This window comes from Chanos chanos, chromosome 1 (assembly GCF_902362185.1).
Source record: "Chanos chanos chromosome 1, fChaCha1.1, whole genome shotgun sequence".
Classification (NCBI taxonomy): Eukaryota; Metazoa; Chordata; class Actinopteri; order Gonorynchiformes; family Chanidae; genus Chanos; species Chanos chanos.
Window position 1 is genome coordinate 13947983 of NC_044495.1, and position 12040 is coordinate 13960022.

Sequence of the window (12040 nt, forward strand, 5' to 3'; positions counted from 1 at the left end):
AGATGCATTGATCTGTTTTCCCTTTTTTTCTGCTAGCAATCACCTGACAAAGGCACCTAGGAGTGCTGGGAGTGAGTGATGCCTGATCATGTCTCCACCCTAGTGTGGAGTATTGAGGGAACTTCCAATGACCAGTGACACTGGGAGATAATGTAACCATAAACTCTGCATGAACTTGAGCTTCAAGTCAAGCTTAATACACACGAATCATCCATTCCCCAGCCATTGGGGATGAGAGCTGTGTTTTCCAGCTCTGGTTTGACATAAAACATGAGAAGGAAGGTTTATGAAATGATGAGTATGTTTGCAATGGCTTATTGTATTTACACATGGAGAAAAAAAGAATGAATACCTACATAGCTCATAATATCCTCTCATTTATGTTCACTGGGGGCATGTTTATCGGCAGCATGCTGTAAAGATGGTAACATGCTATTTTTTTAAGGTGTGGCAGTTGTGCTTATCAAGGAGAGGAGCACTGCTATAGTCCTGTGAAGTAGAATGTCCAAGCGTACAAATGTTAGATAATCATTTTGCAAAAATATAACCAGTCCAACTGATGAATCATGTTCCTTTTGTAAAATTTCATGAATAGTTTTAGTTGATGTTTGGTTGGTTGCACTTCTTGGAACATGCTCTGTTTTACATACTGATGACAGTATTTATTGTGAGATGTGAGGAATGCATAGATTACATTGAACATTTGCCTGAAAAATAAACAGTTTCTTCTAGGAATTTGAAATTGTTACCGTGTTTTACCTATGGTTGCTTTTCTGTAGTTATGAAAGTCATACAGTTCTTATTTTGGTAAATGGCACTATATATGATGAAATAAATGAAATAAATCATTTTACTATAATACATAAAAAAAGTGATCATTGTCCAAAACTGAAATTGTGAGCCTTACATCTGTATGCGTTTTAAATATTTGGTATATATGTGTATAAGTATTTCCACCTTTCTTTTCCACTCTTGTCTCATGCTCAGGTCATATGATGTATTTCATCTTTGTATTTGTTGGTTGTATGCTGGGAACATATTAAGCCTTGTGAATTTGTACTGTAGAGTATAAGAAACAGACAAAAAAATTGAGTTTTTGTCTCATCTTGCTTTAGTACAAGGATGCAGTCCTCTGTGCACAATGGAAAAACAGTGTTAGATAAGGCAGCTAGCCATGCAGTATTATGGCACAGTGGTGTAACCTTGCTGTAAACCTTACCCAGCACATATGCAATACAAAATCCTGCAGTGTCATTTAGATCTCTTAGGTTATCTGAGATGTTAGAACAGAGTGACTATAAAAGATTTGGCTTGAAAGCAGTCAGGCTGTGGAAATGGGAGACTTTGTGTTGTATTCCATTTATTCATGTTTCATTTCAATCTTTTACCGAATGATTGTAAGGAATGTAAACAATGAATAAATTCTGAAAACATTTACAGTTTTGGCTTTGTGTCATGAAATGCTGTCTCTGTAATTCATTGGTGACCCCCCACCCACACATAAATGGCTGAAATGCTGAACACTGGAGGATAAAGTGCTGCTCCGTTTCAGTCTTGAACAGATGTCTGCATGCATTGACTTAACAATGTTCTACAAATGTTATGTTGAAGATTAACATTAGTTCTTTGTTAACAAAAGGAACTTCTTGCATTTTGAAAAATAATATTTGTTGTAATAAACTGATAGAAATGGATGAGTCCTGCATTATTCAGTTTCATCGCAATGATAACAGTAACTACGAGCATACTGTAAACCATCTGAATTATTATTAAATTTTTGTCGGTGAACTCTGGAAGCTTCCGCACATGTTTGTCATAAATCAATCCCTGATCCGAATGACGTTAAATCACTTGTAATCCTACAGTGCAACCCTCTGTTGTGAGGCAAAAGTACATTTTCTGTGGTTGTTAAATTGCTCTGACAGAGAGAAAACTCCAGGCGTTTGGCCTGAACTCAATCATTAGGTGCCCCGCTGTTAATCACGCTGGCCCTGGACACACGCTAAAGGCTTCTGCCGCCACTTTACCCTCCGTCAAGAGCCAAGCAATTCTCTCTGCTCGCCACCATTCAAGAGTTACAAATCACATCTTCAGCTGTCTCTCTCTCTCTCTCTCTCTCTCTCTCTCGCTCTTTCTCTCTCTCTCTTTACCCCCACACTCCCTCCCTCTTTCTCTTTTCTCCTCCAGTAGATTGATGGAGCAATGGAGGAAAAATCAATGCTTTCCTGCAGGTGGAGCGAGTCAGTTTTGTCATGTTTCGGACTGGCTGATGTGCAGGCATGGGTTTTTCCTGCCGTCTGATGCTCCGTACAACAGAGTGAAAGTGGCATGTGGAAACGAACATGACAAAGTGGCCCGCTTTGATTCACTCTCTTTTCTGAATCTGTTTTTCTTTTGGGCCTTTCATTTCCCCCATCTTTCTGATGGTCTCTCTCTTTCTTTCTTTCTCTCTCTCTCTCTCTCTCTCTCTCTCTCTCTCTCACCCTCTCTCTCTCACTCACTCTCTTTCATACACACACACACACAAACACACAAACTTTTCTTTCTCTTACTTTGTTAATCTCCCTATCTTTTCTCTTTACTCACGACCTCATTGTCAGTAGTTGGTGCATTACTTAAACAGAGTGCTTTGTTCTGATAGAGAGCATAAAATGCTGTGTTGAAACTCTTGGTATCAGACAGTAAGTCTTCCAGGTTTTGTGTATTTTTGATTATTCCCTGAATTGATTACATTTTGTATTTAAAAACGCTTGTGCTTTGGACCAGCTAGAGGACTTAAATAGCAGTTGACCATCTTATCACTGAAAAAAGAATAGAATCAGTATTTCATGCCTTGCTGATATGAGCAAAGGTACTTTAATAATTACTTTAATAATTTGATTTTAACTTAACTTAATAATTTACTTCATAACAGTACTTCAGTTCTTGATGACAACAACAATTATTGTGAAATGTTAGGCGGTTGGTCACTGCTTTGTTCATTTTACCACTCAGTTGCAGTGTCACACCTTCATTAATTCACTCAGTTACTCACACACTCATTCTTTCACTCACTGACTCAACTGATCATACTGTCACCACTTCATTTACTTACTCAGTTATTCATGCTTTCCTTCCTTCATTTACTCACAAGGTTACTCACTGTATAATTCCCTTTTTCATGCAGTTATCTCTTATTTGTCCTTTCACCTTTTTGCTATAGCAGAACCCCCCTTTCTCTCTCTCTCTCTCTCTCTCTCTCTCTCTCCTCATACTGTGCATTAGTTCCATTCTTTTTCATTCTTTCTGGCATTCTAATCAGAACTCTATGAGCTCTGGTGAGTGAAGTACAGAAGGAGTTGTGTTTCCTGACAGCCAATAAAAACCCAATAATCTCGTAGATTCAAGCGGGGGCTGTTTTTTAAAAACACTAACTAGCATTATCACTCAGGCCTCCCTCCCTCGCTCTCACCCTCCTTTTCACTCTCTTCTCCTTTAATGCCTTTTTTTATTTAATATATAGCCCATGAAAAATGAGAGACTCCCGTTTCAGTGTGTAGATATTTTGTTGCTGATGAAGCGTGACGAATTCCCATCACAGCTTTGTTTCCAGCGGGTGAGCGGATAATCTTTTACAGCAGAGGGAGGGTGGGAGGGAGGGAGGGAGGTAGAGAGAACGCTGTGTGTCCATCAATCTCCCTCTTGCTTATGGCTGCCACAGCACGACGCCGGCCAACCAGAACACACACACACACACACACACACACACACACACACACTGGGCTACCACACACACTCACAAGGGACAGGCTGGAAACATGGACAACGGTGTAGTGTGACATTCAAGTCTAGCGAGCCTGTTCAAAAGACACTGCACACTGTATACACACACTGACATCTAATGAATTCAGCTATGGATGAACTTTGATGGTTAGATAGATAGATAGATGTCTTAAAGCGACAGCAGACTCAGCCGTTAAGCAGTTTTGTAAAGTACATTTGGAACGTGCACTGACCATTGAGTTGAATAACTGTATAAATCCCTAAAGGGAAATACAATAAATAAGTTTTCAGAGAGGCTGTGGTGAAGGGGGACTAGAGTGGCGTGCAGGCAGAAGGGGATGAAGGAGCAGTAAAGTAGTCTTCCTCTGGGCCTCAACTCCTCCGCACCTCTTTGTTCCCACGTTTTCCTCTCCTTTTCCGCCTGGACCCCCCGGTCCTCTGATTGACAGTAATGGGAAGTGGCAGGATCGATGGGAGACAAGTGAAGGGGGGCGTCTGTGTGAGAGTAGTGTATGTGTCGTTCTCGCTGGTTGGTCACAGACTGACGGGTTTGTTTCCCCGGGAATGGGGTTGCAGGGTGACATGGCAACTCTGTGCTCCTCTCCTCTCCTCTCCTCTCCTCTCCTCTCCTCTCCTCTCCTCTCCTCTCCTCTCCTCTCCTCTCCTCTCCTCTCCTCTCCTCTCTTCTATATGTGTAAGGTGTTGATGATCTGCCTATCACTATGCTTGATGTAGGCCCTTCTCACACACACACACACACACACACACACACACAATAGACCTACAGCTCTAGCAAACTACACACGAGGAATATGTTCTCTGACTCAGTCTTTATGAGATAAGACAGAAAGCAAATATGTTGATTCTGGACTTTATTTGTATTGCATGAATGACAATGTGGATGCTCTCCCCACTTGTATTTTTATCTAAGTACAAGGCCTTATTTCAGAGCTATTCCTGTTATCACGGCTCAGCTTTGTGAAATCTGTGCAATGTGTTGTGGTAAACACACCCATGGTGCTGTGCCTTTTTCTGCCTCCTTATGCCCCATTTCAGTGATTAGCCTGTCAGAGGAGTTTGTTATCCTAGCGTCAAAAATAGCTGAGCAATCTGTGTGTGCTCATGAAAGGTTTGTGTGTGTGAGTGTGTGTGCGCGCTGTGTATGTGTGTGTGTGTGTGTGTAATCAAGAGTGAGAGAAAGACCAAAATGGGCAGAGCGATATGGCATAGGAGGCTCTCCATTCTCTAACCAATGGCGCTGAGATGCACGTGAAGAAGACGTTAAGGCCAAATGAAGTCAGAACAGTGAATGGAGACATTTATTAGGTCAGACGCTGGATCCAACCAAACGTTGAGATTGTTTATTGATTTTTATGTTTTGGCTGGCTGCTTCTGGGTAATCGCTCTCGCTGTCTCATCTCTCTGCTCATCCCAAGACTCCAGTGGTGCTGGCATCATGAGTAGAACAGGTCTTTACCTGCTGCCACAGTAAACTGCAATTATACGCGAAAACGATCATTACCATGTCCGAAACTTGTCAAACATACTTGACCTGTCTCAACAAACTCACCTGATTAGGAAGAATGAGATCTGATAGATTTGTGAAAACATACATATATATGTAAAAATGAATGAGCAGATATTTATTTTTTCCATTATATATATATATCTTCTCGTTTTTCTAAAAAAATAATGTTTTTGTTGTGGTTGTTGTCATTGCTGCTATTGTTGCTGTTGTCCTAATAAAGGCTTACTCAGATTTCCCACATTTCTGTTAACTGAAGTACCACGTTCCAAACCACTGGCTGTGTTTCACACACTCATATGAAAAATACATGAGAGCACAAACTTTAGCACCTGTATAGCAATATTGTACATAATTACAGTATAATTGTACAATGTAATTGTGTGGTGAAATTTCAGAGAGATGGTAAAGACGGCCTTCCTAATTAGCTTTGTAAAGCATTCCTAAAACATTGACCGTGCTGGCTAAGACATGAACGGTTATGAGCTGTGTCATAGTGGCATTTCCATCACACACAATCAGCATTTCATAAATGCCACATAACCAGCCGCCACGCCGTGTTTGTGTGAGTTATTTTATTATTACGGTAATGAAACTTAATGTGGAATATAGACAGCTAGAGCTGGTAAGACCAGCTTAATCAGGCATACATGAGTTTGCTGTCATATAAATAATCTCAATTCAAATTCACATTGATCCTCTCAGGTTGAAGCTGATGACATCTTAGAAATGAAATCCTTCACCTTTGCCACCCCACCCTATTCTGCAATTGTGCTGAACACACACACACACACACTCACACACATGCTCGCACACAGCGGTGTGGTATGAATCTGCCTGTAGTTTATTAGCAGGGGCAGTGAGCTGTAACTGACTGTATTGTCCACAGATGGACTCGAGTCCACAGTACGCAGGACCTCAGGCAGCCTCTGTGACAGTACAATCAATAACCACACTCTCATTACACGACCCCTCTCTCTCTCTCTCTCTCTCTCTCTCTGTCCGTCTCTGTCTCTTCCGCTTTCATGTATTCCTTTTATCTACCATTTTTTTTCAATTCACGTACTTTTTTTCTCATTCTTTTCTCTCTTTCTCTTTCACTCACTCCCTCCTGCTCTCTACCTTTTCATTCCTCCCTTGCTTTGTTGCTCTGTCTTTCTTCATTTCCCTCTCTTATGCTCACTTATCCTTACTTAGTCTCTCTCAGACTGTGGAATGGAAGCAGGTTGGATGCTGTCACTACCAAAATCTCTCTCCCTCACTTTCTCTTACATTTGGGGTCATGCATTGAGGACTAGCACACACATACACACACATACACACCAGAGTCTCAACGTGGACCCTGGGGCCCATAAATGCTAATGTCTTCCACTTGCCTTCCTCGTAAAGCCAATGAAAGAGAACCATAAATCCTGCCAATTAGCTGTGTCCATCAGGGCTGTTAATTGGAGAGGGGAGACTCGTTTGCGGACGACCTTCCGTGTCAGAGGTGAGGCTGATGTCTGATGGAGATTTGTGTGCGTGTGGTAACACTGGACCAACCAGAGCAGAGCTCTTAAAGAGCCCTGACTCACTCAGGTTGTGTGAAAGTGAATGAGCATCATTCATACATATACTTAATGAGGTCTGTGCAAAAAAGACCTCTGAAAAGTGTCTGAACTGGAATTTGGACAGACATTGACATTGTGGTTTCTAAATTACATCACTTTACTATACAGAACTTTAAGCATCAGAAGTTAATGTAATTATGAATGGTTCGCTTAGCTAGATCTGAGTGGTAGTCTGCTGAGAAATAGCCTTGATGGTGGAAACTCTCTTTGTCTGAACATACACAACTTCACATGGAAGGGGTCATTGTGAGGTGAGAGAGAGAGAGAGAGAGAGAGAGTGAAAGAGAGAAAGAAAGAGAGAAAGAAAGAAAGAAAGAAAGAAAGAAAGAAAGAAAGAAAGAAAGAAAGAAAGAAAGAAAGAAAGAATCCTTCATTCTCTGATCCTGACTCAGTCACCGGTAGACACTACTCATTCTTTTCTTCTCTCTATCAATCTTTCTGCAGGTGGATTAGTTGGAGAGGCGCATTTAAACAGGCAGTTGTGGAAGGAGAGTTCTGCTCGCCTCCATGTTGAGAAGGTGCAGACAGCCGTTTCCTTTCCTCTGTCCCAAATGCAGATAATTCAGTCAACAGCCTTTGAACTGCAGATAAGGGAGTCAAAGGATGCTCCTGTGTGTGCATGCATTGTCTGTATTTGCTTGTGTGCCCATGTGTGTTTGTGCTCTGTGTACGCGTGTGTACCTCTGTGTGAGTGAGTGTGTGGTGTGGGTGAGTGAGAATGCATGTACAGTATATGTGGTCATTAGTTTACTGTAAATTTCAGTAAGATGCACAGCACTGACTTGAATGTATGAGCTGATGTTAAAGTAAATGTATCACATCTGTGTAGTTGCTATGGAAAGACAAAAACATGATAGAGAATAGCTACAATTCTTTTTCATTTAGAGGGAAATGGTTGTTTTCCAGTGCCAATAATGGTGTGGTTTGGTTTGATAAGAGCTCCGTGGCAAAATCTCCTTAAATCATCTTTCGCCAGTTGTGCCCAAATTTCCTGCCATAATTCATCCTGTTTTCCTACACTGTGGCTGTGTGGTCTCCTTCACTCTTTCTTTCTCTCCCACTTTCTTTCTCGGCTGCTTTTCATGAATGCAAAAGAGACAGAAGAGCGGGGCAGAGGAAATTAATTGGTAATAAATGTCTGAACAGAGTGGCTTTTGTTTTAGCCTGTGGCACATGCTGCAGTGTACCTGCCAGGTGTTTTTGGGCCGTGACCCGCACCCCTCCGCTTGGGGCAGCAGCGGGGGTGATGAAAGACCTTAGGCTGTCCCATCAAAAGCCCCATTCAGACTGGAACACAGGCAGCATACAGGGACACAGTGTGGAACTCCGAAACACGACACCCCCAGACAGCAGCGCAACATGGTACCAACTCCAGACACACTGACAGTCTGGGCAGGACACACCACAGGCCAGGAAAAGGTACAGCACACATGTGCACACACACACACACACACACACACACACAAACAAAGGCTGATACACACACCTAAAGAAAGACGTACATATATGGACATACATGCATATACAGGCATGGGCACATACGCATATTCATATTTTCAGACTTACACACAAACACACAATACAGAGAGAGCCTGTGATTTAGGAAGTTGGCTGACAGGAGTTGAAGGCATGGGCTAGCACTTCAGAAGCAGGATAAATCTCTCTCTCTCACACACACACACACTCTCACATACACACACTCACACATAAAAGGGTCCCTCTCACACAGGAGCAGGTGTGGCTGAAGATGAGGAGGCAGTGAGTTTCGTCTTCTAGAGTCTGATGGTGCGATTGAAACACATTTCCTCTATCCTGAGCAGAGCTATGAAACTTAATGACATGGTCTTTGATATGTCAAGTCTCAGAAATGCGTTTGGATTTCTACTTCATATTCAGAGGACAGCTTGTTCTTTCAGTTTATGAATATTCAGCACTTATGCTAAGCAGGAGTTGACTGTTGTCTGTGCTATTCAAACTCTATTGTTATTTTATACATTTTAATGATATTAATTAGATCAATATTTCTTGTCCATTCCCTCAATCTTTAAATCCATGAGGAACACTCTGCTTTTGATCCCAGGTTAACTCTGAAGTTGAACTGGTGTAACATTTTAGAATCTGAAAACTGAAAGTCAGAAAACAAAATGTCTCTTTGTATGTGGTTGATGTTTAGACTGATTAGGCTGAGTTCACTATGCTCTCAGTTGTTTTGGTTGTTCAGATATCCTACAACAGGATTCTGCTCTGGAAGCATCTTCACATTACCGGAATAGTAGAAAAGTCTTATTAATACAATAAAAACAAAGAAAGAAAGAAAGAAAGAAAGAAAGAAAGAAAGAAACAAACAAACAAACAGATTGAACTAGAAAAAGTAACAGCAAATATCTAGGCTCTCAAACCATCATCTCTTTTTTAAGATGGCATGTTACTTCCATGTGCGTCAGTATGTGTGTTTATGTATGTATGCATGTTTGTATGTTTGTTTATGTATTCTGTTTGTATCTTGGTGCAGAGACAGAAGGAAGCAGCTGTCTCTCCAGTTCACCTGTGTTGCACACTGTGGTCAGGTGGCATCATAAATTGTCTTGTGTACTTTAAATCACACTTCTGGAATGTTCTGTTGTCTGAACTATAGAACCCTTAAGGTCTTTGTCCCTCTGCGTGATGTGGCACAGGTTGAACTGAAGCATAACAGTCCGTGGCTTTGATATGCACCGCGTGGATTCTTTGGCTAAAGCCTTTGTTGTCCCGCTATGGTTCTCTGGGCCTCCATTTCAGTCAGGTGCCTCCACCGTGTGTGCATATACAAATCACCCAGGCTTGTTAGCATAGTTTAGTGAAGATGTCAGTTTTATGATCCTCGTGCTCATCTCATTGGGGATGGGTGTGTGTGTCTGTGTGTGTGTGTGTGTGTGTGTGTAGCATGTGTGCATAAGGGTGTGACCTAAGATTGTGGGGGTGTAGAGGCAGAGCTGTAAAAGGGTAAAAGAGGGTTGGTGGTGGGATGAATGGAATCTCCAAACACACACTGTAAATTTTGTGTGTGTGTGTGTGTGTGTGGCACGAGTCTGATGGAATGACAGCCCTTGGTCCACAAATAGGCTTTGTGCTGTGGTGATTTAACAGGTAGTAGAGAAACAGAAAGAGGCTATAACTTATGCACATTGTGTTAATACAAGATTGCTTTTGGCAAGATTCATTAACCTGAAAGCAAACATACCCATATTATGTTTGTCTTTGCTTTGGAAAGTTAAAGAATATTTAAATGATGTGTTAATCAAAATATATCCTAATGTTTTTTTTTTTCCTTTGTGACAGAAAAACAAGAGTTCTGGTATTCTTGTAAAAAATCACAATGAAACATATCTAAAACAAATATCTACATTTGTAAAATAATGATCATAATCTGTGTTTCATGATTCTGGCGTTGTGTCGGTGAGATCCGAGGTCCGAAATGGCCATCTGACTGGTTTCTCTCTGCGTCTTGTTGTGATCAACGGCTCGTTAATCTAATTTCCCCCTTCTGTGATTGAAAGCCAGCCACTGCACTTATTTTATAACCCAGATAAATCTGCGACCCGTCTTGAGAGAAAATGTAATCTGTCACGCGTCAAGACCGTCGCTGCTTACCTGATGGTTGTTAATGACAACGTCGCGGAGCAATAGCGACATTAGTGACATCACATGCTTTTGTTTTGCCTTTTACCAAACACCTGATGCTGAATTAATTCATCGTCCGCAATTAGCTCTGAACACCAGCGTTGCCAGGTGGGGTCTTTTAAAAGAGAATTATGGCACATTAAAAAGCAGGGAGGGACTCCATTAGAGCTGACCTTTTCCTTTAAATTACTGATATTTGAGATTTAATTCTAGATTCAATGAAAACTTCATTTTCATTCTCATGACGTGGAGACATTTTTTGGTGCAGCGTTAAAGCCCTCTTCAGCCTGGAGGTCATTAATTACGATCTTTATAAATTAAATTAAGAAGATGTCAGCGCTCGAATCTTTTTCCTTTCAGTCCGTTCTTCTCACAGGTTGGTGTGCGTGCAGATACCTACCGTACCAGGGGAGTGAGAGAGTTCTCGCGTATGAATTATCTTCAAAGCCTAATTTAACATATTTTAAAACGTATTTTGAAAGTCTGTGAACGAATATATCGTGTGATTTTTTTTATGGAACACTCTTCTGAGAAAATGAAAAGTACAGCGGATCAGGTGACTCTCATTCTGGAACGATATTTAGCGGAATAAGAAAATAGATTTAAAAAATGACACAGACAAGCTGCCTTTTTCTAAATGAGGACATACAGGACACAAACATGTGATACTTCTTTGTTGCAAAAAAACTAAAGATTTTTTTTAAAATCTGTAGGATTATCATTTTTTATGGGACGCGCTCTCCATAATGCTTTCTCTGTAGGGTATTTTAAAATACGGTTTCTCCGCACCAACAACTACTGTACCCACACCGAGCTCGCGCTAACAACGGGCAGACATACATACAGCACACACACACCGCAGATTCTCACACGTTCTGCGCGCACACACACACACACACACACACACACAAACTTCCACCTCAAGCCTGACTTGCATTCATTTATTTATTCGTTATATTTCCTAATTCAGTTTGACGAATGAGTGACAGATTGACACCTCATTCAGCAAGATTAATAGAACGACACAATATTTACGTCGCCTAGACAGCCAATTATCCCACCATCTATCTCCAAGATTATCTTTCTGATTGAAAACTACTCGTCCATGTAATCGGAATTATTTGGAATTAGAAGGGAATTTATGGCTTCTTGTGTCACTTTTCCAGGCCCGTGCTAAATTAGAAACGTTAGATACAGAGAGAGAGAGAGAGAGAGAGAGAGAGAGAGAGAGAGAGAGAGAGAGAGAGAGAGAGAGAGAGAGAGAGAGGCAGGAAAGGGAGAGTATTAAACAGTATTACACACACACACACACACACACACACATGAAAAATCTGTGTCATTTGTTTCTTATTTCATTTATATAATTTTGCTCTGGTTAACCCATCACCCCTGGGAGAACAGCATGTATGTATGCTTAGATTCTTAGTTTGATTTTTACAATTGAGTTTAAATGGTTAGTTCTGTTCAGTCAGAGCTAATGTCC